Source organism: Cricetulus griseus, chromosome 8 (genome assembly GCF_003668045.3).
Source record: "Cricetulus griseus strain 17A/GY chromosome 8, alternate assembly CriGri-PICRH-1.0, whole genome shotgun sequence".
Lineage (NCBI taxonomy): Eukaryota > Metazoa > Chordata > Mammalia > Rodentia > Cricetidae > Cricetulus > Cricetulus griseus.
Window position 1 is genome coordinate 76,237,162 of NC_048601.1, and position 26,388 is coordinate 76,263,549.

Consider the following 26,388-nt stretch of genomic DNA (forward strand, 5'->3'; position numbering starts at 1 on the left):
GATTTAGACCTATCAGTTGGTGTTTTGACTTATAAATTACATACAAATAATATGCTGTAAAACTGGTAAGCAATTAATTCAGGGAGCTGGTAATTTTATTTGAACTTCAGGGCAGAAAGGACCTTTAAGAATCTGAGGAAGGGTAAAGGCGAAAGAGAAATGTATGTGAGTTAGAGGACATGGATGCCCTAAGTTCCAGTTTGGAAGGTGCAGCAGCTAGATGTTCAAAAGCAAGCAGTATGTGTGGAAAAGCTTCCTTGGGAGGATGCCAGAATCCACTCCAAAGAAGCAGAGAAACAAAAACAAAAGCTGGTGTTTCAACTAAGTTACTTCCACTTTTCCTGATGTCATTTTTGGATATACTTGCATACAAACAAAACTGTAAATAACTCCTAACTTGCAGCTTTAGCATAAGGAATCTACCAAGTGTTGGGTGGTGCAAGGTCATGCCTTTGGAATAAGAGTGTCAGTCTCCCTCAGTCGGCAACCAGAACATTAATTCCTGAAAGGGTGCCATGACAGCTTCACTAACAAAGATTAACTGGACAGGAGCTTGGGCTATTTTCACATTCTAAGGGCAGGGAGCATGGGTGATGGATGGTTTAGGAGGCAAATATTCATGCTCACTGCCTCTGGATGAAAAGACAAAGTACTTAAGAGCTTGAATTTGCACCTGAACTAGAGCAATACTACTCTGGCTAGCCTCTGAAGACCTGGGTATGTGTGTGTGGTGGGTGGGTAGCATCATGTGTAGACCATGAAAGGCTCCGTCCCTCCTCCTCACCGGAACACCCACAACCTGGTGTGAATGCGATGGAAATTGAACTGGCTATTTCTATTGTTCAGGAATGTGTGCTATGCAAACCCCGTGGCTCTCTATGCCAAAGCTGAAATGCAGTGGGCCTTGAGGGTGCTGGCTGCAACAAGTATGGTGGAGCACAGATCTGCCCTTTGGGAGCAAAGTATAAACCCACAGACAGTGGCTGAAATGGTTCATTCTCCTAATCTGCAAAGCACAAATAATTATGGAACTTGTTACATTTGAACCAGAGATGATTGGGTCTGCAAGGGGACAGGTCAGGAGAAGGGAAAGGTAAGATACAGTCTTCCTTTTGGGGGAAAAACAAAGGAGGGAGCCTGAAACACAGACTGCAGTATACATTCAAGGGATTCTTTTGCTTGCAAGATACTTCTTGAAGCTTAGTGAGTGATCAATAAAGGTTTCTGCTTCTCAAGAGTAGTAGCAGAGAGTCCCTAAGGGTTTGGTGGCATCTACCAGTGACAATTGTGTCCAACAGAAGTCGGAGTAACCGATAACCTACCACAGGCCACAGGGAGGAATGGTCCAGTGTGCATGTGTTTTCTCTTCCTCTTGGAGACACTAGGGATGCAGGATCTTCATTAGAAGTACAAGAAGCCCCGAGGAAGAAGAGCTGGAGTTTGGAGATGAGCGGGGGAGGGATGCAGGTGAACTAACGTCTGCCCTTCTGAGAGTTGTCAAGTGATGACTGTGCATTGCCATTCTTGTCTTTCCAGTGTGAGTCCACCCAGCCTCTACAGAACTCAGAATTCAATGTACTGGTTGTGTTCTCTGGGAGCAAAACTCACAAATAAGAAACCTGCAGAGAGTGGGTGAGATGGGGATTCTATAGGGCAGAGAATCCTTTGGAATAACTCAGCATTTCCGTTCTGTGACCTTGCTCTTGTCCCAGCTCTATTTTCCCTCTAGTAGCCAGGCCAGGAAGGTAGCAAATAAAAAGGGATCTATGAAAAATACTGTCATTGGAGGTGCAGGTCTTGGTGTGTGCCTGTGTTTGTCACATGAATGCGGCTTTGAGCGGATCACTGAACCTCCCTGCATTTAACTTATCTTCAAATGGAACTGCTAACAGGGTCAATTGCCATTTCAGGATAATAACGTTTGGAGTTTTGATAATTTCAAACCACTTCCAGGGATGTTAAATGAGGCAAACTTGTAAAGAGAACTTCAGTACTGAAATCACAGTAAACCCTCAATACCCACTCGGTGCTACTGTGACTACAGTGAACAATATTGTCAGCTTCACAGCATCTCACATCACCTAGGAAACAAGCCACTGGGCATGTGTGTGTGAGGGAGCTTCTACTTTGTACTAACTGAAGAAGACTCACATTAGCCATCAGTGGGCAGTACCTTCCTACAGGACAGCCTGCAGACTGAATAACAAGAGCAACAAACACACGTTGAGCACCAGTGTTCATTGCTCTCTGGTTCCTGACTGTAGTGTCCAGACATCTTATGTTCCTACTGTTAGGAATACATGCCATAATAGACTGTAAGCCAATATGAAAAGTCCTTCTTCTAAATTATTTTCTTTTTTCAGATATTTTATTTAATTGTCTTGTATTGAAAGTTCAACAAAGTTTTGGTTTTTTTTTTTTTTGTTTGTTTGTTTTCTCTGTATTGTTTTGGAGGCTGTCCTGGAACTAACTCTATAGACCAGGCTGGCCTCGAACTCACAGAATCCGACTGCCTCTGCCACCCTAGTGCTGGGATTAAAGGCATGCGCCACCAATGCCTGACCGAAGAAGATAATTTTATTAGAATCTCAAAAGCCCCAGGGCAGCAAAGCTGTGAGTCACACAACTGTACAGAGAAAGAGAAGATAATAAGTGGGGGAAAGCAATGTAGTTTGAGTTCAGCTGTACACATAGAGGTCAGCCACATGGTGGGAGGGGGCTTTAGAGAAAGAGTGAAAACCTTTAGAAAGCGTGTTGTAAAAACTTGCTTAAAAACTGAGAGAAAGAAAGGGAAAGCCAGAAAAGTGGGAAGGCTGCTTTATGAAAAACTGCCTTTATATATGTGTGTGTGTGTGTGTGTGTGTGTGTGTGTGTGTGTGTGTGTTTACGTGCACATGAGTCAAGTGCCCTTGAAGGCAGAAGGTATCAGATCCCCCTGAAGGTGGAGTTACAAGCAGATAGGAACTGCCTGATGTGGGTTCTGGGAGCTGGACTTGGGGTCCCTGTAAGAGCAGCACAGGATCTCCACCACTGAGCCATCTCTCCTGCCCTTTCATCTGCTTTAGTCAGGTATTCTGTTGCAGCAAGAAACGTAAGCCAACTATGGTGATAATGATGGTGTGGTCAACCCTTTGAGTGGAATGCCATTCTTTCTGCTAATGCACATAGCCAAGATCCATGGCCTCTAAAAGCCACACCACAGTATCATAAGCAAGGGTCTGGATGTGGTTCCTGGCTAATGACAGTCCTTGGGAAGCACTTCTCAGGAAGCCCTGTGTACATCAGAGTGAAGGGATTAATTTAGGAGCTTTGAGTCAGGCCAGACTGGTTGATCTGCATACCACAACCCAGCAGCTCTGAAACTTCTTTTGCCATTAGCATTCCCAGTGGGCCGGACTACAGCCCACGTTTGAGAATTTTACTCTCAATTTGTCTGTTCCTCTTATTTTCCCTTTCTTTTCCCTTCCTGTAACCTCAAACTTGATGGAAATGAAAAGCATTGACTTCTCCTCACAACTAGACCTTAGCCAGGGCCACTGTCCATGCCCCTGCCCCCCACCCCACCCCACCTCTCAGGTGAGTCACTGGCTAGTACTTGCCTCCTTTGGAGACTCACCGAAAGTCAGACAAACACACTCCAGCAGCTTCAAATGTCAGGCTCCAGACACTGTGATTCACTAGGTGGAACCTGGGATGGGATGTACCTGCTACCTAGCCTGCTGCCAAAAATAACCGCAAACCAAAACACAGCAATAGAAATCACCACCAAAAACAAGTAAAAATAAAGGGAAAGGAAAAAGGGAAGGAAAGAAGATAAGGAATAGGAGGAGGCAGAAGCAGGAGAAGGAAACAAGGCTGGGAGGATAAAGGGGGACGAGGAATCTTGAACCTCTCCTGCCTGTGTGGTTTCAAGTTGCCCATGCCAGGATCTCTATAACCATGGCTTCACCCATAGGGCTTTCCAGGGAGAGTGAGAGAGTCTTTGGTGCCCCTGGGGATTACAGATGAACAGAGAACATGCTCCAGGGTGGAACCCTGCATTTTCCTGATTAACCACACTGGCTTTACATCCCCTTCCCTGCTGCTGCTGCTTGCTGACTCCTGTGCTGCAGCTCCGGGCACCGCGGAAGCCGCTGTAGAGTCCTGTCTTCCCTCTCCAACTAGGTGCAGACTTCTGGAGGGCAGGCACGCTTCTTTCTGTCTTTTGTTTCTCTCTGCTACGCCTATCAGTGTAATCCACCCAGCAGTCACTCAATAACCTCTTGATGACAGGCTAGTGCTGAGAATTTTACACATCAGTAGGTGATGGCTTTATATCATTTGCCTCCAACTTATAAATCAGCAGGAGTTCAAAAGTTGATTTCAAAGAAGGCCCTTATGGGGCATATTTCTCCATGGAAACAGCTGGGGTTTTGGTTTCCAGGGCCACTCAGTTCTCAGAATGCCCTTACATATTCATCTGCCCTCTGAGCGCTGTCATTTGTTTCAGGTCTCCCATCAAACTGGCAGTGCTCAAATAACTAAATCATGGAATCAAAAGGAAGAGTACAGATGTAATCACCTGTGATCCTGGTCCCTGGGAACCACTTCTTAGAAGGCTGCATATGTTACAGAGCCAAGGGTTTATTTTAGAGGCCTCCAGAAGACAGAATACATTCATGTCTTTAAATCTAATGATCATTTGTTACAGCAACATTAACTCCTGCAGATTTTTCATCTTATTGCTTGTATTTTCTTAGTGTGCCGGTATGTACAGCCAGGTAATGGCCTATGCACTAGGTTCATTAATACTGGAGAGTCAAGGAATCATTTCTGTTCATCAGTTAAAGATGTAAAGTGCCTTTGTTCTTCCTTTTATATTAAAATATTTTAATGGTTTTCTATGTCAATTACTGTTTGGGTCACTCCAGGGTTTCCCAAACATGTATACACATAAACACAACTATTTATATTTACTTATCTTCAAAAGAGATCTATAGTAAAAATTAAATATATATATATATATATATATATATATAGTAATATAGTAATATATGCTTACTTGAAATAATCTCTGGTTACTTAAAACATTTACTAACCACTAAATAAATAATAAACATTAGCATTAGTATAAGCTGTGATCTCAGTGCTCCTACAGTGAGATGGGAAGAGAATCCCTGGAAACTCATAGGCCATCTCAGTCAAGGTAGAAGGTGAGGACTAACTGACTTGCACATGTATGCCATGGAAGTGTGGACTTGCATTAATTAATACACATGAATTAACTCACACACAGTAGGAGGAAGTCTATAGATACTCTTTCACTGGGCAAGAAGCTTTCAGTGGCTCAGATGGAAGGTCAAATACCCTTACATGTATGGAGTCTCTATGTTCAGCCTTCAGAGTCTGCTGAAGCAGTTCCAGAGGACAGTGTCCACTGCCCAGGGTGGGAACTTCAAGCAGGTTAGGTCTGCTGTGTTGTCTGTACCCTGAATACCAAAGGGCATGCTGACTGTGGCACCGGCCCCATGTACCAGCATCCCAGACATTGTATTAACTTAGAAAGCTGCATCTTGCTCTTCTTCCCATTCAATAGCACTCCCAGCGTGATGACCAAAATGTCCTTTTCTATCTCTGAGTCAATGCAAAATTCTATATACTGTGGGTACTTTAGAGGGGTTGGCAAACAGGAGTGTCTCTCCTCAACCCAACCTGCTCCCTGTGCCATGCACTAAATGAGATGTACTCCCCCACATCTTTTGAAGTTAATGCAGATGCCTTTCTAGCCCAAACCAGCATTATCAGGGAGCAAAGAGATGTCAGGTTAATGGCTGCTAAGCGTGGCAGGTGTCATCGCACTTGGATCCCATCTGCCTTTCAGCAAGAGTTATGACTGAGCCCAGAAAGAGCGGTCTCCTCCCTAGTCACACCCCTTAGTAACTCCACACAGCTCATCCTTGATTGACTGGGGTGATCCTCTAATTCAAACTTCTGGATAACCAGATATTCTTGTTCCTAACACTCAGATTATGTCCTTTGGAGTCTAACACACATTCGTTCCAAACTTCCAGTAGACAAGGCTACAGGAGCTCCTTCCTAGCTCAACCTGCTGGGTACATGTATTGAGAGAAGGGCATCTCCCCTAACAATAACACGGTACAACAGAGACGCCAGGTCAACTAGTGACTCATGACAAATACACCCCCATCAACTGTGGACAGAACATGCATTGAAAACTGGGAGCTAGTCCTGTTACAGTGGATTTCATAAACTTCCATGGCTGACAAGTGACTGAAGCACCATCATCTCAGTAATATTCTCCTTAGTCCACCACACAAAATCTCTCCATTTGTCCAGGCTACAATCAGAGTTATCTACCAGCATTTCCAGAAATGGTCATGTGCCAGATACTGTCAGACATTAAATGACATCATCCATCCCTGTGACCTTAGAAAGATCCCAGAGACAAAGGGAGCTGGAATTGGATATTATCACAGCTTCTAGCAGCTTTCCCTGGGAACTGGACGGTGGCACCCGAAGCCTTTCTGTCTCTTACAGTTCCATCTCTGCACTTGCTTCACTGTCCTACAAAGCTCTGCTGTGACTTAGCTCCATGAAGGCAAGATCCATAACTTAGTCGTTCACGATCAGTATCTGAAATGCTGCCTGCCGAGACACAGTGAGTATTTAGTGTGTGGAAGGGAAGCTCTTGTCTAGTAGTTCTAATTCATGCTCTACAGTGAGCACATGAGCTAGTGGCCACTAGAGATTATTATATCTACAGCAAGGACTGGACAGGTCAGCTAGACCATAGGCAAGGGCCCCGACAGCCACAGGGAATCTGTGTCTTTGTGCTCTACAGCTGTATTGCTGCCGTTCCTTGTCTCCTGTACTGGACTATGCTTCAAGAAATGCTTGGTCAGTGATGAATGAAGGCTCTCTGCAGAGGTCTCTAGTAATCGGAGCACTGACCTGAGACAAGGGACAAGGCGCCACATTTAGAAATGCCCTGACTCCCTTGAGCAGTTCCTGCCTGGGCTGCTACAATGCTTGTTAATGCAAGAATGCCTGGACTCAAAGGACAAGTGACCAACACTAAGTGATAGTGTATGTATGCACACTGCCAGGTTAGAGGTTGTTCTACTCAGGGCAAATGCTATCACTCTGGTGAGAATCTTTGGACTCTAATCTCCTTTGTGCAGCTCAGTTTACCATCACAGAGAACTTGTTGTCCCTGCCTGAACCTGAAAGGTATGATCCCTTTACCTGTTGTCAGCATCCCCTCCCCTCCATCTTTCTTCACCATTGTGTCTGCTCATATTCTTAAGAGGACGGTGTGTGCCCTACATGCCTACCTCTGATTACCTGGGCTCAGGTAATCATCCTGACCCACACACAGACCACTAGTTACACCTCTGCTCATCATTCTGTCCCCATTACAGAACTCAACCTACTGCTATGGTCTCCAGCTCAGGGAGTAGCATAGATGTCTGGACACATGCCCAGACACCCCAAAGTCATCCTAAATACCCTGCCCTCTACCATGCCCAGGCTTCCCTCGCTCTACCTCCTGGGTCTTTCTTACCTGGTGCATTTTGATCCAGTATAGCTCACATTGGTAATTTTACTGTAATGTTCCCTCTGCTCTCTGTATCTTCCCTGCCTGCAGTCCTCTCCTTTTTATCTCTTGATACTAGAGTGATCATTCTGAAAGGAAAATCTCTTTCCTCATGCTTCCACAATTTAGACATTACTTCCCCAGAAAGCCCTGCTGACCACTCCACAGCATCTGTATTTCCCATAGGGAAACAGGGCACATGCTCCTTGGGCTTTCCCACCAGGAACATCTCAGAAGGGCCCACTCAGCCTCTGAGCCATGCATGGTGTCTAAGGATTCTCTGGATTTCCATGGTGGTGTGCTTTCTTAATACTTGTCACCTTCCCTTCCTCTTGATGGCCACATTACACTCACTCCTCATGTGACTACAATAAATCTTGATTGGGAAAGATCACATAAGTGTCAGAGATGAGTTCAGGGAGGGCAAGTGTTCTAATCTCTCCAGGGAAACATGAGGGGAAGCTGATTAGTGGGCTTCAAGAGGTCACGTCATCTTAAAGGAGAGGTATTATGGAACAAGTCATTCTTTACTCTGCGCTGGTGCTGGTAGGAGAGGTTGCAATCATTCTGTGAACTATGAGCAGAGATGTCTGGTGCTCTGAGGATGGAGTTACAGAGGAAAAGAGCTTGATCTTGTCTTGCTCTGCTGTCTGTACACTGGAGCCAGATTACACACAGACTTACTTTCTGTCTCCTGCTGGTCTGGAACTCACTCCACAGCTCAGTATTTTTCACATCCTGTTTGTCTTACAGGTATTTGGGTAAAAACTCTTCCTGCTTCCTTTAGAGTAGGGGCTTATAAAGGCAGGTTTGCACTGATGTGTTTTATTTCTCCCTAAGGCTGGCGCTTTATCTGACCCTGAATCTGAGTGAAGAGCCACCTCTGTTGTTCAGTCTTATATTAAATGTAACTCTCTACTTGGAAGATCAGCCTTCTTCAGGCTGACTTTATTTTCTCATGTTCAACATAGGAAGAAAATATAAAAGCCCCATGATCCTTCCTAGGAGCAAAACCTGTCAGGCTACCCTGACATACTCCACCACACAGAGCACATGATTGTGCAAAGTGCACACTCAGAATGTTTGCTAAATGAAAACTCTAGTTTGCCTCTGATGAGTCAAGAGCACTTAAGATTTTACAATATTCTGGGATCATAACAATGAATAGCAATCTTCAACAAACTGTGCTAAATATATCCTGGTCCTAGGACATCCTTAGAAGGTTCTAGGCCTTCTCCGGAAATAATTTTCTGTTTGTTCACAGGAGAGGCTTGCTACTACGATGCTAAAGTTTTAAATAGAAGAAGTAAAGCTGGACATTGTACTATGAAGCAGAAATTGGACACAAACTGAATGCTCGTCTTGTTTGTGCTAGGCCACCTGGTACTACGACCACTGATCAGTCAGACCCGCTGACCTCAATGGGCTTAGGGGCTGGGGGCTGAGGACAATGAAAAGCAATTTCAAAACAGGGTAGAGGTGGTGTTGCAAGAATGGTTCAGAGATTGAGAGTGTTTGCTGATCTCCCAGAGGACTGGAGTTCTGGTCCAAGTACCCAGAGCAGGTGGTTCACAACTGTCTTTAACTCCTGCCCCAGGAGCTCTGCTGCCTTCTTCTGGCCCCTTTACATTGCACACACACACACACACACACACACACACACACACACACACACACACACACACTCACTCACTCTTCTGGCCCCTTTACATTGCACATACATACATACATACATACATACATACATACATACACACATACACACATACACACACACACACACACACACTCACTCACTCTTCTGGCCCCTTTACATTGCACATACATACATACATACATACATACATACACACACACACACACACACACACACACACACACACACACACACACACCAGTGTGGCGAATGCTCTAAGAAGATGCAGCACATAGGAAGATTGTAAGGTCAGATTTGTGCTGAGCAAGCTTCCCACCTGAACACAAAAGGCAGTTCATCCAAAGAGAGGCAAACAAAGAAATACCGGAGTGCCACGGTTAACTTTGTAGTTGACAAGAAGCCTGTTATGGCTGCATCGGGAATGGAAGTGACAAGGTTGAAGGTTGAAGGGTAGAGACCTGCAGACCTGTTGTGGGGCGGGATAGGAGTTGCCACAGTAATTCACCAAAGAGCCACAGGGGCTTCTTGAGCTGAAACAGGCTGGCCACAAATGATGCAAGGCCTCATGGTGCCTGGCTAATGCTTAAGGGTGACAGCTCTGGGTACTAGCTTCCAGTCTTCTGGTTGGTGATCAGGGGTGAGTGTGAGTTAGCTAAAGGCAACATGGTATAATGCAGTAGTTTTAAAATTTCTTTTTATATGTAAAACACTTGTTGGAATGCAGTATAGAAAGCAGATACGTTTAAAGAGGCTAGGGGTGGCTCCCTCTGAACCTTGTATGTATACGTGTGTGATTTGAGGCTCTGCCTCTTCAGCCACCCTTTCTCACAGCTGTGTGAGCATGGGAATGGTTCTGGTCCCAGCACAGTCACTGATTCCTCAGGTAGTCTGCAATTAATAACTCTCAGGAGTTTTTCAGACAGTGCATCTTGGGTGGGTTTTGATGTGCCTCAACCACAGATGGCTGACAGGGCCTGGCCTCCTCCCTCCACACAACATCCCGGTTATTCTAAGTGTGTCATCTGGTGAGAATAGGTAATCTTCATGCAGACAGGAGGAAGAACAACATCCACAGACACCCCCGTGCTCCTCTCCCCCCCATTCCTTTAATGGGCTAATGATGCAACAACAAATGGAAGCCGCCCTCCTGGGCTGTCAACCTCCTCCTCCTGTTTGCATGGATCACTCCTCTACCTCTCTCCCAACAGCTCCACACTCTCCCCGCCACTCTGACAGATGTGATTCTGATTACTGTGGAAGACATTCTTGCATCTCCAGGGAGACGTTCTAAAGGAAAGGCACTGCTTTTCTTGAAATGGTGGCGCCAGGGTCCCCTGAAAAGTCTCAGGAATGCTGAGGTCTCAGGAAGCGTTGATGACTGTCTGCTGAAAATAAGAATGCTACAGGGCAAGTGGCCATGAGCCCAGTGCTCAGCCCTGAGGCCCTCAGGAGGTTTTCTCCCAGCTTCCCTTTAACTACCTACTCTGGCAGCACAGTAAAAAGAACCACTGTACCTGGAGAATGATGAACAAGCCTGAGGTCTGCTCTCCCTCCTCAGGCCCCAGCAGCACCAAGACCCAGCCCACTGACCTGGGCAATGACCCTTAATGAACCTTCCCCGGGCACTGGGCTGGTATCAGAATCATGGGTCACGCTCACCAAGTGGCTGGAAGGTGCTTTGTTCATGTGATAGTAGACACGGATGGTGCAATACTGAGAGATAGACTGATACCATGACAACTTTCCGGCCCTGGCTTTTTGAGGCTAAGCAGACTACTCTGGACACAACATCCCAGAACAAACAAGCCCAGGAAATATCTGTGTCAGAAATTAAATAAAGTAAAATGAGCTAAGATTCTCCCGAGGAAGCTGTTTCCTGACTTCTACTCGAAAAACATGCCATTTCTAACAAAACCTGGACAGTGGAGCCCTAGCACTGCAGACAGTCAGCAACAAGCATATTACTTTCTGGCTATTAAGTCTGCAGTAAATACTAGTAGCTTTCGAGAATCAAACATTCAGAAACAAACAAACAGCTCATGCAAGAAGCCCTGTCCTTGAATGGTTTCACTAAAGACATCAACTTTCCTCCATCCTGAGTTCTAATTATCTACAACTACTGCTGAGTGCTAATTATGCTCCACAGTGACACCCCCAGGAGCTGCGATGTCTGTTCACACACTCCAGGCTGCCCTTTGCCCTCGTGCTGACACAGCACACACTGCTATCTCAGAGGCTGTTTGAAACACTGGCTTTGTGTAACAAGAACAAGGTAGAGAGCCGTTGGGTCCTTGGCAGGCCCACTTGGCAGGCAACAGAATAGCTGTTTTACAGTATCAGACTCCAGCAGTAACCGGAATTACTGCTGACTGTGGAGGGCTCTTTTATCACCTGGTAAAGACCTGAACACAGGACTTGCATTTGCTGCCAAGAGGCCTGTGAGGTCCCCCTCTGTCTGAGTATGAGTAGAACTGTGGGCTCTAAATCACACTTAGCTGCAAAGTCCATACATCTGCAAATGCCAAAGAAGCTTCCTGCCTCTTTCTTCAAGGCAAGCCTGCCAACTCACCAAGAGGCAACCAGCCTCTAATTATAATTACACAAGCTCAGGCACTGTGTAATTTTTTTTTTTTTTACTATTAGTTGATCAATGATGACACCTAGTGGTTGGTCACTCATGCACATGTTCAAAGTCACCTTTTGAAGTTAGCCTGGGTTCTATGTGACCCTATCTTGATGTACATGTATGTAATTCTTTGTACACACACACACACACACACACACACACACACACACACACACACACACCCTCCATTTAGTAGAACAGAAAATATAGTGATAAGGAAACAAAGATCACAGGTTACTCTGATTGTGTGTCACACAGCCTTTTCTTTGCCTTGCTGTGTGGATCATACTTAGGGCCTTATGCATGCTAGGCAAGCATTGTACGGGAATTCATCTCCAACTCTAACTTCTATCTTTTTGGAGAAATAATTTATTTATTTTTATTTTATGTACATTGTTGTTTTGCCTACATGTGTGTCTGTGTGAGAGTGCCAGATCCCCTGGAACTGGAGTTATAGACAATTGTGAGCTGCTATGTGGGTTCTGGGAATTGAATCCAGGTCCTCTGGAAGATCAGTCAGTGCTCTTAACCTCCCAGCCATCTCTCCAGCCCCTCTAACTTTTATCTTAAAAAATAAAATTTCTCCTCTTAAAATTTCAAGAAATATGTGAAAAACATTAAAGTGGATAAAAGGTAACAAAAGTACACAGGAACGGATCAGGTATGATGACACATACCTGTAATCCCAATATTTAGGAAGTCAAGGCATGAGAAATGAGTTTAAGGCCGGTAAGTGACATACAGCAAGACCCTGTCTCAAAACATATAATTCCTTCTAATCTTTCCTCTGCTACATCACTTCAGCCAACGCATCTCTATGTGGGATTCTTTATAATACATTATTTATGAACACTATGCTGTGGGACTTTTCTGAGTGCAAGTTTCCTTATACTTCCCAGGGTGGTCTGAAATGCCTCAATTCAAGTGGTCCTTCCGCCTCACCTCTTTAGGAGTGGGGCTACAGGTATTCACCACTGAGACTAGCTTATGACCTACTTAGCTGGATCCCTCCAACTTCAATACCTTACTGTATTTACTTTAATCCCAACCTACTCATACGGGACGGGAGAAAGACAAATACATTAGCAGGCAGAAAGACATGCATTTCCTACTAATCAGGATTACTCTTCTATAGCCATATTTTAATTAGTCAACTCAGGAAATTAACACAGATCTAACCTATAGCCTTACTCAGATTCTGGCAACTGTCCCCAAGTCAATTATAGAAAAAGAAAAATTATATGCTATGTTCCACTACTATGTCTCTTTAGTCTTTTTTAACATGAGTATCTTAGTTACTGTTCTATTGTAGTGAAGAGACACCATGACCAAGGCAACTTATAAAATGAAGCATTTAGCTGGGGACTTGCTTTCAGCTTCAGAGAGTAACTCTGTGAATATCATGGTGAGGAACACGGCAGCAGGCAGACAGGCAAGGTGTGAGAGCAGTGGCTGAGAGCTCTCATCTCATCTGCAAGTTGCAGGGACAGAGAAAGGGGGAGGGAAGGAGGGAAAAGAGATGGAGAGGAAGAAAAATGGGGGAGGGAGGCAGGCCTGGTGTGGGCTTTTGAAACTGTGAGGTCCACTCCCCAGGGACATACCTCTGCCAACAAGGCCATGTCTCTTAATCTTTCCTGAACACTGCCAATTGGGAACCAAATATTCAAATATATGAGCCTATGGGGGCCATTCTCAATGAAGTCACCACATTAAGGTACCTCCTGAGTCTTCCTTTGTATTTGACAATTTGTTAAGAGTAGAATGTCCCACAATTTGAAATTGCCAGATTTTGTTTCTTATAAGATACAAGGTATGTACCTTTGGTAGGGATACTACAGACAAAAATATGCATTACTTTTAAGGACACAGGAGACTCCATTCAGATAAACATGCCCTTCCTGTAAAATCTTGAAGTATGCTATATTTTTTTCTATAATTCTAAACTGAATCCTATATCAAGTACTTAGCTATTGGCTTTTCTCTAACAGTATCTATATTAACATTATCTTTTCTTAAAAGAATGAAGATTGCTAATTATTGTTGCTACTGTTTCTAACTTAGCCCAGGCTGGCCTTAAACTCATGAGGTACCTAAGGTTAGCCTTGAAACCCTTTCACCTAGCAAATGCTGAGATTACATGCATGTGCCATCATACCTGGCTCAAGGCTATTTTTTCATTTTATTAACAAGTTTTAAAAATTCCTTGCAGTCTGGCAAAGAATTCTGTTTTAGGGTACTTTCTTAGTCCTCAATACTGACACGGTATAAAATAAATTTTAATTAGGAGGACCAAAAAACAAACAAACAAAAAAACAAAGGCAGTATTGCAATGTTGTTTTACTTTTTTTTTTTTTTTTTGGCTTTTTCAAGACAGGGTCTCACTATGTAGCTCTGTCTGTCCTGGAACTCTACTATAGACCAGACTGGCCTTGAAATCACAGAGATCCACCTGCCTCTGCCTCCTAAATGCTATGACTGAAAGTGTGGGCCACTATGCCAGGTGCAATGCTGTTTTAATGGCTTTTTAACTTAAAGTATGGCTACAAAAATCCCTGTCCTCTCATGGCCCTGAATACATCTGTCTGTTCTCTTGTTTACTTATTTAGTTCATATTTTCCAAGTGTCTACTCTGCACATGTGTTCTGGAATGGGATAAAGTACTCCAGTCACAACACAAAGGTGGTGATAAGAGTGGGGTAGGGAATACAAACCAGGTAGGTGAGATTTCTGAACGTCTGGCAGGAGTACTCCAAACCAGCGGGAAGAGTCCAGTCTTCAAGAAAGACACATAAGCAGAAAAGCTGTAGCTGGGAGTCCAGGATGAAGAGGGTGGGGCCTCTGAGGCATGACTAGCTTCATCTTACATCACAGCAGTGCCACATCTGTGGATCTAATCAATTGTATAGCAAAACTATTTAAGGGGGGGGGACTGGGTTTTTACTGAACATTTACAGGCTTTGGGGGGGGTCATTATTTCCCAAGCAACATAGCATAAAGCCATTTATATAGGACTTCCATTGCATCTGACAGTAAAAGTAATCTAAAGATGATTTAAACTATACAGGAAGGGGCCAGGTGTGATGATGCATATCTATAACCCTAGTATGGAAGTCAATGCATGAGCAGGTTGAGTTCAAGGGCAACCTGATATTCAGCAAGGCTCTGTCTCAAAAATCAAAAACTGTATTTGAACATATGTATACACTACACATAGGTACATACCATTTAATACAAAGAACTACAGTGCTCATGGGGGATTTCTAATGGTGGTTTATTAGAGAAAAAGGCACTAATGGCTGCGTGTGTGTCTGTGTGTGCTCTTTCTGTAACAGGGGTGGCAAGGAAGGTCAGAGGCAAAGGCCATAGGAATTGACAAAGGGGATCAGCCAGAACTGGGGACTCATTAGTTCAGTGGGAATTCAGCTTCCCAGGACCCAAAGTCACCTCAAGATGTTCTCAGAGGAGGGACAGGCAAGAAAAGAAAGGGGTCCCCTAAGAATATGTCTTGGGATAAACACATCCCATTGACTTGTTTCAGCTGAAGCCTGTTGGGTATTTAGAGCCCCGAGGCAAAAAAGGAAACAGATGAGGCTGTCATCTTCTTCTTACATAAAAATGACATTGGATGGAAAATTAAAGACAAAATGTGTGAGAATTTTATCCGTAATTATTAGATGCCTCTGCCAAATGTTTTAAAATGACCAATAACTTATTGTGTGTGTGTGTGTATGTGTGTGTTGTGTGTGTGTGTTCTTTTAAGGAAAACAGTCCCAAACAAACAAGTGATGTGATGTAAATACTCCATCACCCCTTAACAGCGCCATGCCCTCCAACACTGAAGTGCACCTCGGTGTTCTGAAGAAAGGAGCCTTAAGGAAAAAGAAAAGAAAGCCATCTCATATGTATAAACACCATCACGGTATCCTTCACTTGGGGGATGCAGATGACAACATGGTCGTCAGGAGATGGAAGGCAGGGGCAGAGGATCATTCCAAGTTTGAGGACAGTCTGGTCTACAGAGCAGACCCAGTATCAAAAACAAAGAAACAATCAAACAATGAAAAATCGTCAGGTCACATAAGCTACAGGGATGGGAGTGGTTGCTGCTAGAATAAGACCTGAGACTTATAACCATAAACCACAGTTAGCTCTTGGTGGGCCCTGCTGATCGGGAAATATGCAGACCAGGGATTCCTATAAGCCTTGTTTCTCTAAGGCCACTCAGAGTAGACTGAGAAGCTTGGAAAGTCCCACAGCCTCAAGTGTAAGGTGGATACTCATTAAACATTTGCTAACCAACCACTTAAAGTGGTCTGCTCGTTGCCACGAACCCATCCACTGCTTCCCTGTTCCCAACTGACTGGCCATATTTCTCCTTCCATATAAAGACAATTATAGCTCAAAAGGCGTTGTCAAGACCAGCACAGGCATGGGTTTCTTGCTCATCTGGTTATTCACTCACCAAGAGTGCACAGGCATGTGTTACAAAACACAAACTACAAAATTAGCTCAGCCCAAAATAATGCTGCCCTCATTCTCTACACTCCCTGTACCTGACACAGCATTGACACTCGGTGAGGAAGACAGGATAATGGGGCTGCAGCTCCTTCTACTTTTGACAACCCTAGAGACAGGCTGCTGAAGTGAGTGCCTGCCATGGGAACAGGCACCTTCTTGCTGAGTCCATCTCTGCTCTGGTGCATCTCTCACACCTGCCTGACCAGTCATCAGTCCCTGTGTGTACATGTCATCCCATCATCCCAGGCCCTGCTGCCTCCCCTTTTCCTCCCAAGAGCAGTCACATTCTCTATGCAGTTTCCTTTAGTTGGCATCTGTTGAAAGAAAGTAAAATAAACATCTGAACTTACAGCAGTTAGCTAAATATAGCTGTAAATATGTATTTTCCTAATCCTTGCAAATTATATAAATAATTCTCCTGGTAGCAAAATCACTTTCTCAATTTTTTTTTTTTTTTTTTTTGGTTTGTTGTTTGGGTTGTTGAAGACAGGGTTCCCCTGTGTAGCTCTGAGGCTGTTCTGGAATGAGCTCTTGTAAACCAGTCTGGTCTTGAACTCACAGAGATCCGACTACCTCTGCCTTCACTGGGATTAATGGAGTGCGCCACCACCACCTGGTCACTTTCTCAAATTTTAACAGTGAAATGAGGTCTAAAAAAAGAGAGAGCTGTTTAGTTAGGTCAATGCAACTGCTTTTTACATGTACTAGTTTGGTGACCACAAGCTTCTCAACTACCAAATGTTTCTCAAACAAAACCGACAGCAACTTCTTACATATAAAGGTGTCTTCATGATGCTGTTTGTTGTTTATCACAGGGAATAAAGCATTCTTCAAATGCTTGTCTACAAAATGGAGCTGATACTGTGATGGAAAACAATGGCCACCACGACTGGAGTGCTCGGGTGAGCCATGACTGTTCTAAGCACTGAACAGTTCTGCTTATCCTTTCCATGACACCGGACACTATTATTCACATGTAAGCCTTGCTAGGAAGGGAAGCCTTACTACCTCAGCACTTAGTATTCACACTATAATAACATTTATCTATGTGACTGTGTGTAGCTTATCATGGTACCTGTGTGGAGGTCAAAGGACAATGTTCAAGAATCAGTTCTCACCTTCTACGTGGGCTCTGGTGAAAGAACTTAGGTTACCAGTTTTGGCAGCAAGTACCTTAATCTATTGAGCCATCAATACAGCCCAAGACAGGTTTATTTGTTTTTGTTTTTTTTTAAACCACATACATATTTTAGGTTACTCTCAATTCCTGTTTGATTTAAAGAAACAATCTGAAGTAGGCTGCTTTAAAAATGACTTCAGAAGTTTTCAAAATTGTCTTACTGGCCACATGCCAATACTACTGTTTGCGGAACACTAACTACCGACTACCAAGATGGAAACCGCACTGAGCTCATCATGTGCAGGGCTTCCTCTAGTGGAGATCATATTTTATGCACTTATTATTCCACTCACAGATGAAGCAACTGAGACTCAGCAAGGCCACATCACTGTTCAAGTGTTATCAGTAACAGAAGAAAACACAAACCCATAGCCTCTTTGTCCAGCATCCTCCTTCCTGCTTCAAAAGGTGTACTGTGTGGTGGCTGAATGAGAACCAAATATTTGTATGTTGAATCCTTGGTCTCCATTTGGTGGCGGTTTGAGAAGGAGTAGGAAGTGCAGCCTCCTTGGAGGAGGTGTGTCACTGGGGGTGGGCTTTGAGGCTTTGAAAGGCAGCATTGAGTTGGCACTCACTGTTTCCAGCTGGGGACTGGAGATGTGACCTTTCAGAGATTACCCCAGTCTCCTGCTACCTCTGCCCTGCCATCATGGACTCTTATTACTCTACAAGTGTAAACCCGAAATCAACTCTTCCTTCAATGAGTTGGTGTTTTAACATGGCACCAGAAAAGTAATGGACACATGCATAAACAGCCTATTTTAGCTAAGAGTGTGAATTATTTCATGTCGTTACCTGGGTCTTCAAATGGTCATGTGGAAACCACACCACCATTGGTTTTCAGGCTAAGAGAAGAAGGCAAACAGTTCGGGAGGACTTCATTTCTTCTTTCTGAGCTCCTGACTCCCAGAATCACCTGGACACGAGGCCCATGTGGGTCTCTGGGAGGGAGGTGGAGAACTACATCCTGTGTCACCTTTGTCAACAGCCAGTTAATGCATGATTCACACTTAGAACACTATGATGCTCAGCCTTACAGGAGGAATCCGTTCCCAATGCATTTAATATATTGCTAGATCATTGGGACTCCAAATTCAGCTGACCCCAAAACTTTAGTAACATGTGTCACTTACTGGACTGAAGTGCTCCCTTCATTGTAGGAGGGGGGTACCAAACTGTGATCCCAATACTGAAGAAGCTAAGGGTCACAGATTCAAGGCTCAGTCCCCAGTGCTTTGGTTGCTCACTCCTAAGAATGATATTTGAAGTCATGAAGGAGACCAGTGGGAAGAAGAAAGAGAATAAAGTAGAGTGACGGGGTAAATATGGACAAAGCATAATAAATATATGAGAGATACAATGAACTCCACTATTTTGTAAGCTGATGAAAAAGGTAGGGAAAACTGTTTCTGAAGTTAAAAAAAGGGGTGGTCTCTTTTTTGAGTGAAGAGGTGGAACATTCCACAAGGCTTGTTTTTGTGGAACTCATAAACTCTGCACAGGGCCCTCATCAAAACACCCCCATGATGTGCAGCAAATCAGCTCTCTGATCAAGAGAAACTGTCAGGATTCTGAGCATGAGACATGGTGACAGAGCTGTTTCCACAGAAGCACTAGCTTACTGCAGGGTTATGTCAAGTGTATGAGGGCAGTGAAACTTACCCAGGGACATTGGTCAAAAGCTTCTATGTGGTCACTGAGAACAGGGTGCCTGAGACTCACTTAGGAATACTCCTGCACAGATAGGGTATCTCATCTCATGGTGCTCACACACACACACACACACACACACACACACACACACACACACACACACAATCTCTCTTTCTCTCCCCATCCCTCTCTCCCTCCCTCCCTCCTGGCTATTTTACCTGGAAAGGCAGGATGGGGTAAAAGATCCCCTTTTAGGTTTCTTGAGAGAGTTTTCCTGTCTTGGATCAGGAGCTGAGTTAATATAACAAGATGCTCTAGTGGAAAGTTTTCCACTGAGGCATCAAGCGGTGACAGATAAGAAATTCCAAAGGAAGGGGTGGATAGACCATAACATGGAAATTTCTAAGAAGTCAACCTAGCCAGTTCTAGGGCCATAACAAGGGAATAAATCGGACAGGGCACTGGAAATAGACAACACTATTGGAGGAAGATTCCTTGAAAATGTTCCGATTTCTACCACCCCAAAGTTGTTGGGACAAGGTTGGCCATTTGATTCAAGTTCAGAAAGGCAGGTTTTAAAGGTAGCCTCTGCCAGAATCCCAGGAAGACAGTGTAACATCTACCCAAGGGAACCAAATGTCCTCTCCTCAATACAAGTTAGGAACACAAACAAGCAAGAAGGCAGCCTGGGTGTCCCTTACAACAGATAATAAGGGGACTGGAAACCAGAATCTGTGAAGGAGGATGCTGCAGGCTCATGGAAGGCACAGAGAGGTTCACTGGGGAGTCCTGGACAAAGCCTCACAAGACATCACTAGAGATCACCTTTCTCCATTAGCCTGCTGTAGTGTGGCTTTTGTTCCTCCAGGCATAACATATTCAGCTTATAACAGGGTACCAAGAACCACTAATCAGCAAAACAAAACAGTGGCAGCTAGATCTATGGTACTGGTAATTCAGCTACTGACCCTGTCCTAGTAGAAAAATAGGTCACAACATCTTCCTTCCTGTACCTCACATTCCCAGGTACAAAGGATCTTGAGAGATGCTGGAGTATACAGAAGTGGAAGGTTGTCTAAAAGAGGGCCTGCCTGAGGCGGGTATCCATGGTGAGGCGGGATTTTCAGTGATACGGCTGTTTGGGCTCACCTGCTGTCTAGATTCTGTTCTGTTCTACGTTACTCACACTGTATAAAAGGGTTTTCAATGGACCCTGCCCCAGAGACTGTTTTATTAAGCAGCTTTCACTCTATTTTGAGGATTGAAGATGATTCTGTACCTGAGTGGACACAAGAGCAGCACCATGTGGCCAGCAGCCCACTGACACACAACTTATTCCTGGGAGTAGAGGAGGTGCTACCCTATAAATTTATCAGAGTAAATGGAGAGTACAGGCATCCATGGGCATACTTAAATCTTACTGAGAAAAAATGGGCCCAGACACTTAGCAGATATACCAGACCAAAGAAAGAACCCTCAATCTGGATACCAAAGATGGGTGCTCAGCAGTGTTAATAACAATAGCCCCCACTGAACTATTATCTGACACCTGATATTTGCATCAAAGGACCAACAGGCAGAGGACTCCAGGCTGCTCATGCAGCTTGACTTGGTCCCCACTTCTGTCACAACCTTCTCCCCCTGCCCTTGGTCATCCTCCTGTGAGGCTGTCTGACCTTGGTCCTTTACTTTAATCCAACCCCTGACACTCAAAGTGCTGCTGCTGCAGCTTCTTTGCATCTTAGTTTGATTTGGTTATCTTATCAACAGAGACTTGTGTATCCCTGTCAGTTTCCCAGCTTTGGCTTCCAAAGCCTCTTCAATCTTTTGTAGTCTCTCTATAGCCTACATATATGCTTGTACACAGAGATATTTACTGTGTGATCTGTAGTGTATGACTTGAGAATTAGTATTAGTAGTAAATAAGACTGGAATAAAAGAGTCAAGAGTTTGCCCATTGAAGCCACCACACCCTGTGAATTTATTATTATTCAAGAACTTCTGACACTGTAAAAGACACAAATGTTTTGTCTGTTTCTGGTACGGGACATTCAGAATAATCATGATCCCGACAGCAGTGCCTCCCCCACGCTCTGTAAATAAGTCCAGTAAACTCACTGGTTTGCCAAGTTGGATTTTGGTGGACACACACACACACACACACACACACACACACACACACACACACACAGAGTTGTTGTTGTCACAGCCCTATCTGGGGTGAACAGACATTTGTTCACATCTTCCCAAGAAAAGTTAATATAACACAACCCTTAGGTTCAAGCCAGGTGTGATAGTGTGTTCTCCCTCCTGTGACATCCAAAGAGACACTAAGCTAAGCAGCTGGAAGAGCAGGTGACCTTCCCTAGAGAGTATTGCAATTTTCTAAACGATTGAGTGCATAGGTGTGTGTATGTGTGCGCGCATGTACATGTGTCTGTATGTGTGTTAGGGGTGAGGTATGAAACTCACTTAGCCCCTTTAACAATTCCATAAGACAGGTCAGTGTCAGATAAGGAAACTAGCTCAGAGGCAAATAGCTTGCCTAGGATCACACAGGAAAGCAAGTAGAGTGGTCAGATCATGTACCAAACTGAGAGTTTAAATTGTTTTATTCTCTCAGCTGAGCAGGTCTATGTAGAGTGTGCATGTCTGGAGCAGAGTGTTAAAGCAATGAACCACATGATTTTAGCAGTGTCTTCCAATGCTGGGATTCTGATCCTACCACCTGTAGGTGGAAAGGTGGAGATGGGGCCTACAAGAGCAAATGCAGGAGAGAAGAAAGAGTCCGTGTCCTGTGCTTCCAGAGTGGCAGCTGGAAGGTGCTCATCCCAGCAGGATGAACTGTGACAGATTTAAGGTTCTCAGAGTTAGTCATGTGCATAAATATGCAGTTCAGATAATGCACATAAAGTATCTAAAGGAACCTGGCCTTAGGTAAATGGCAGCTATGACTGTGAAAACTTTATAAAGCTGAAAATCTCTTATAATTTAAGGCAAAATGCTCAGCCACTGACATCACTCTCTGTTCCACAAGCAGCCATGTTTACAATGGACACTATACTTGATAGGTGAGCTAAGAACCGAGAATAATGCCAGACACTTAACTAGCCAAATCTAAAACAGTCACAGTTAAGTCAAACAATGGTTTATCAGCTGGGTCCAATGAGAGAATAATGGAACGCATGATCCCTCACACACAGGAGTCTGCAAATCATTTACGGAAGGTCTGCAGATCCTCTGAAGCTCAACTATCGCCTCCAGGTACCAACTACTCTATAAGTCCTTGGGATGCAACTTGACATTCTCAATCCAGGAGCTTTCCACCAAGCCCATAGGTAAGGCCACCCACTCTTATCCTTGCCATATGCTCACTTCTGGTAGCCTGGATCATGACACCAAACTTGAAACCAGTAGCAGTGTCACCAAAGCTGTATCTAATTTCTAACCTTTCAAGTTTAATTGATTCCAAATTAGTAAATTTCTACATCAGATCATTTTAGTACTTAGAGATTTTTGTCTGCCTGGCATCTTCTTTCCCCATCCTACCTGCTGGGAACACTTTTATTTCTTTAATTTTTTTTTCCTTCTTAGAGAACCTACCACATTTGGTATTGGTAGACCTGCCTTTGGTCATGGATGTATGAACAGTGTGGTCACAGAGATACTGCTTGCTGTCTACTACCCACTTTTAATCATGCTGATTCCAACAGGCCATTCAAACCAGGCCAGTCAAAATACCTCCTTGGTACTACTATTAGAAGTACAGCAGAAGAGTTACCCTTGTTAAGATCTGCTGCAAGAATGGTGACTCGTGCTGATGGCTACATCTGCCCCCATGGAGCAGATATGGAGAGTGGTGCATGGCTGAGAATGAAGCTGATGGAGGTAAGGCAGCAGGAGAAGCACAGGAGAGAGAGAGTCTGTATGGCTGGACGAAGGCCTTGGAGTCCCTCAACACAACTGTGCCTAAAGCGCATGCAGGACAAAATTGACAGTCACGTAAGTCAACAACCTAGTTTAAGTTGGAGTTCTGATGATTAATGGCAGAACAATTGTAACCAGTAAACCGGATTTAAGGGAAAATAAAGTCCGAAAGGAAAATTCCTTCGATGTGGAGACCAATCCCTGTGGAATTATGGGCTCCTTTCTGGTACCAATCTTGACTGAATTAAAATCAATTCTCTGAGTAAGGGGGTACTCCTCCATTGCTGGTGAGAGTGTGAACTTGTACAGCTGCTTTGGAAATCAGTATGGCGGTTTCTCTGAAAACTGGGAATCAATCTACCCCAAGACCCAGCGATATCACTTTTATGCATATATCCAAAGGATGCACACTCACATCCCAAGGACATCTGCTCAACTATGTTCATAGTAGCATTATTCATAATAGCCACAACCTGGAAGCAACCTAGATGCCCCTCAACTGAAGAATGGATAAGGAAAATGTGGTACATTTGCACAATGGAGTACTACTCAGTGGAAAAAGACAATGACATCTTGAAAATTTCAGGCAAACGGACAGAACTAGAAAAGGCCATCCTGAGTGAGGTAAGAGGCCCCTAAGAGAGACATACATGGATCTACATAGGAAGGGGAAAAAGACAAGATCTCCTGAGTAAATTGGGATCATGGGGGGGGGGGCAAAAGAAAAGGGTGGAAGGGAAGTGAGGAAAATGTATAACTCAATAAAAAAATGGAAAAAAATCACTTCTTTGAATGAAATTCTTATAGAAAGTCTAGCTGTCAATGGTTGCTAACTTTAACACCACACCTTTGCCAGGGGCAGGTACATCTAATGAGGTATTTTGAAGAGCATAAAAGAAAATAAATAAAAATTCACAATGGCAAAGAAAAAATACGACTTTTTGAGTTTCAGTTCAGCTGGAGCTAAACAGTGACAGACTGTTCCAAGAGAAAAAGATGGCTCTGCAAATGGGTGGGAATGTTCCAGGCAGTCTGTATGCACGCAGGCCGTACGGTGCCTGGCACACGGTCTTCACCCAATGAACAGCAGACTCTAATTAGCACCACTGACGACTCCCACCATTTCGACTCCCTTTCCCACTGCCTGGTCCTCTACCAGTACTATGTACGGAACTTCCCTCTTTAAACTACTTAGACAGAGATCCACAAGCAACCAAGGTTCTTCAGCTCTATTTTATGGTCTACACAGCATTTTTACACAAAATCTTTTTTTTTTTTTTCTGATTTCCAGTAAGTTTTGAGTTACGTATCATCCCCCTTTCCAGAAAGGGAAACTGCAGCTCATAAGGTGGCTTTTATTAGGAAGCTGCTAGAGCTGTGCTTAGGCCCAACCTTCACCCAAGTTTCTTGTTCTTGCACTAGCAAGTGGTTGCCAGCTGCGAAGCACCACTTGCTGCCTGTGGTCGTCCCCAGGCCTGATGTAAGAAAGCAAGAAGAGCCTGTGCTGCAGCAGGTGCCCACTGTGACTCTGATGAGCTGGGATGCAGGGGGGCACGAATGCGTGCTGCGCTGGGCTTTCAAAGTATCTTAACTAAGCATCTCTCATACTTTCTGCTTGTGCTGCCGGATCAAAAGGAAGACACATGGAAATGTCTGTTTTCCAAGAGCTAGCAAAGCATCAAAAAGGGTAGAGTAGGCAAGGTGAAAAAAGAGGGCTGGAGTAGGGGAGATCACAGATGGCAAAAATAAAGCAGAATTCCACTGACCCTTACAGACACACCCCCCCCACACCCACAAGACTCTTGAGGTAGAGAAGGGGGAAGCAGAATGAAATAAGATGCCTTATGTGATGGTGAACAGATTAGTCTGACAAAAATAAAAGGCATAGGGGCTGAGGAAATGGCTCAGTAGATAAAATGCTTGCTGTGTGGGCTTGATGACCTATATTCAACCCTTAGCAACCATGTAAAACATCACTGTGGTGGCTTGGGCTTGTAATCCCAATGCTGGAGATGTAGAGATAGTCAGACCCTTGGGTTTGCTAACTAGGTAGGCTAGCCTAACTGGCTATCTAAAGGTCCCAGGGAGAAGAAAGGGAAAAAAAAAAAAAAAGCAAAACACAGGGTCAATGGCTCTTGAGGAATGATACCTACGGCTGACTTCTGGCTTGAACACAAATACCACACACAACGAATAAAGAGAATAGTAAGGATTGAGCAAGAGAGGATGGGGCTTAGGAAGTAGGAGCACAGAAGCCAGAAAGAGATGCCTGGGCTGGTGTGATGGAGAGTCAAAGAGATAGGGATAGTTTGTGATCAGAGCAAGGACATCTTGAAGGACACCTAATGTGGCATCTATCCATGATTCAGGCATTATAAACACTCAGTCAATAGCCATGTGACTGCCAGAAACAAAGCCCCATTCACCTGGATTTCACTCATGAATAGTCTCAGTTCCAACTAGAAGAATCATATAACTGAGCAGAGCCCAACACTCCCCCCTCTACAGATTTTGAAGATACATAAACAACTGCTATTTGAGGAGTAAATTTGGGGTGGCTTAATATAGAGCAAAAGCTAACACCACAAACAGACTACAGCTGCAAGACCAGGAAGTGATACCATATTAATCCTCAGATGCTTGTCAGTTAAAAAAAAAAAAAAAACAAACCTAAAAACAACACAAAAGATTTCTACCACTGAGTTACTGTCAGTACAATAGTCAGTAGTCACACTAAGGATAGAGGAGAACAAATACAAAGCACTAAGTATGTAACCTGGGGCTGGAGAGATGGCTCCATGGTTAAGAGTACTGGCTGCTCTTGCAGAGGATCTGAGGACCCAGCTCAGTCACCAACACAACTATCTGCAACTACAGTTCTAGAAGACACAATGCCCTCTTCTGGCCTCTGCAGGAAGTGGCACTCATGTGCACATACCTCCACATAGACAACACATGCAAACACATAATGAAAAACTAAAAAGGGACTAAAGAGATTACAGCCCAGTGTGCTGTGGCTGTGTATCCGTTTCTACTACAACATACTTCAAGGCAAATTACTCAGCCAAGGAACATTTTGTTGTTTTGGATACTACATGAAACAGGAAGAACATTAACATGGGCCTGGAAACGGTTTCATTATACAGAAGTATTTATTTTAATAGCATCTGGCATGCAGTCACAAGTCTATTCCTTGCCTCAATTCTTAGATAAAAACTTTTTTTAAGGCA

General features: G+C 44.1%; 1 protein-coding gene across 1 annotated transcript in view; it reads right to left on the minus strand.

Moving 5' to 3' along the window:
* The window catches only part of Gng12 (G protein subunit gamma 12), a 109,822-nt gene that overhangs the window by 35,717 nt on the left and 47,717 nt on the right, over positions 1–26,388 (minus strand). The gene's annotated exons all lie outside the window — the stretch shown is intronic.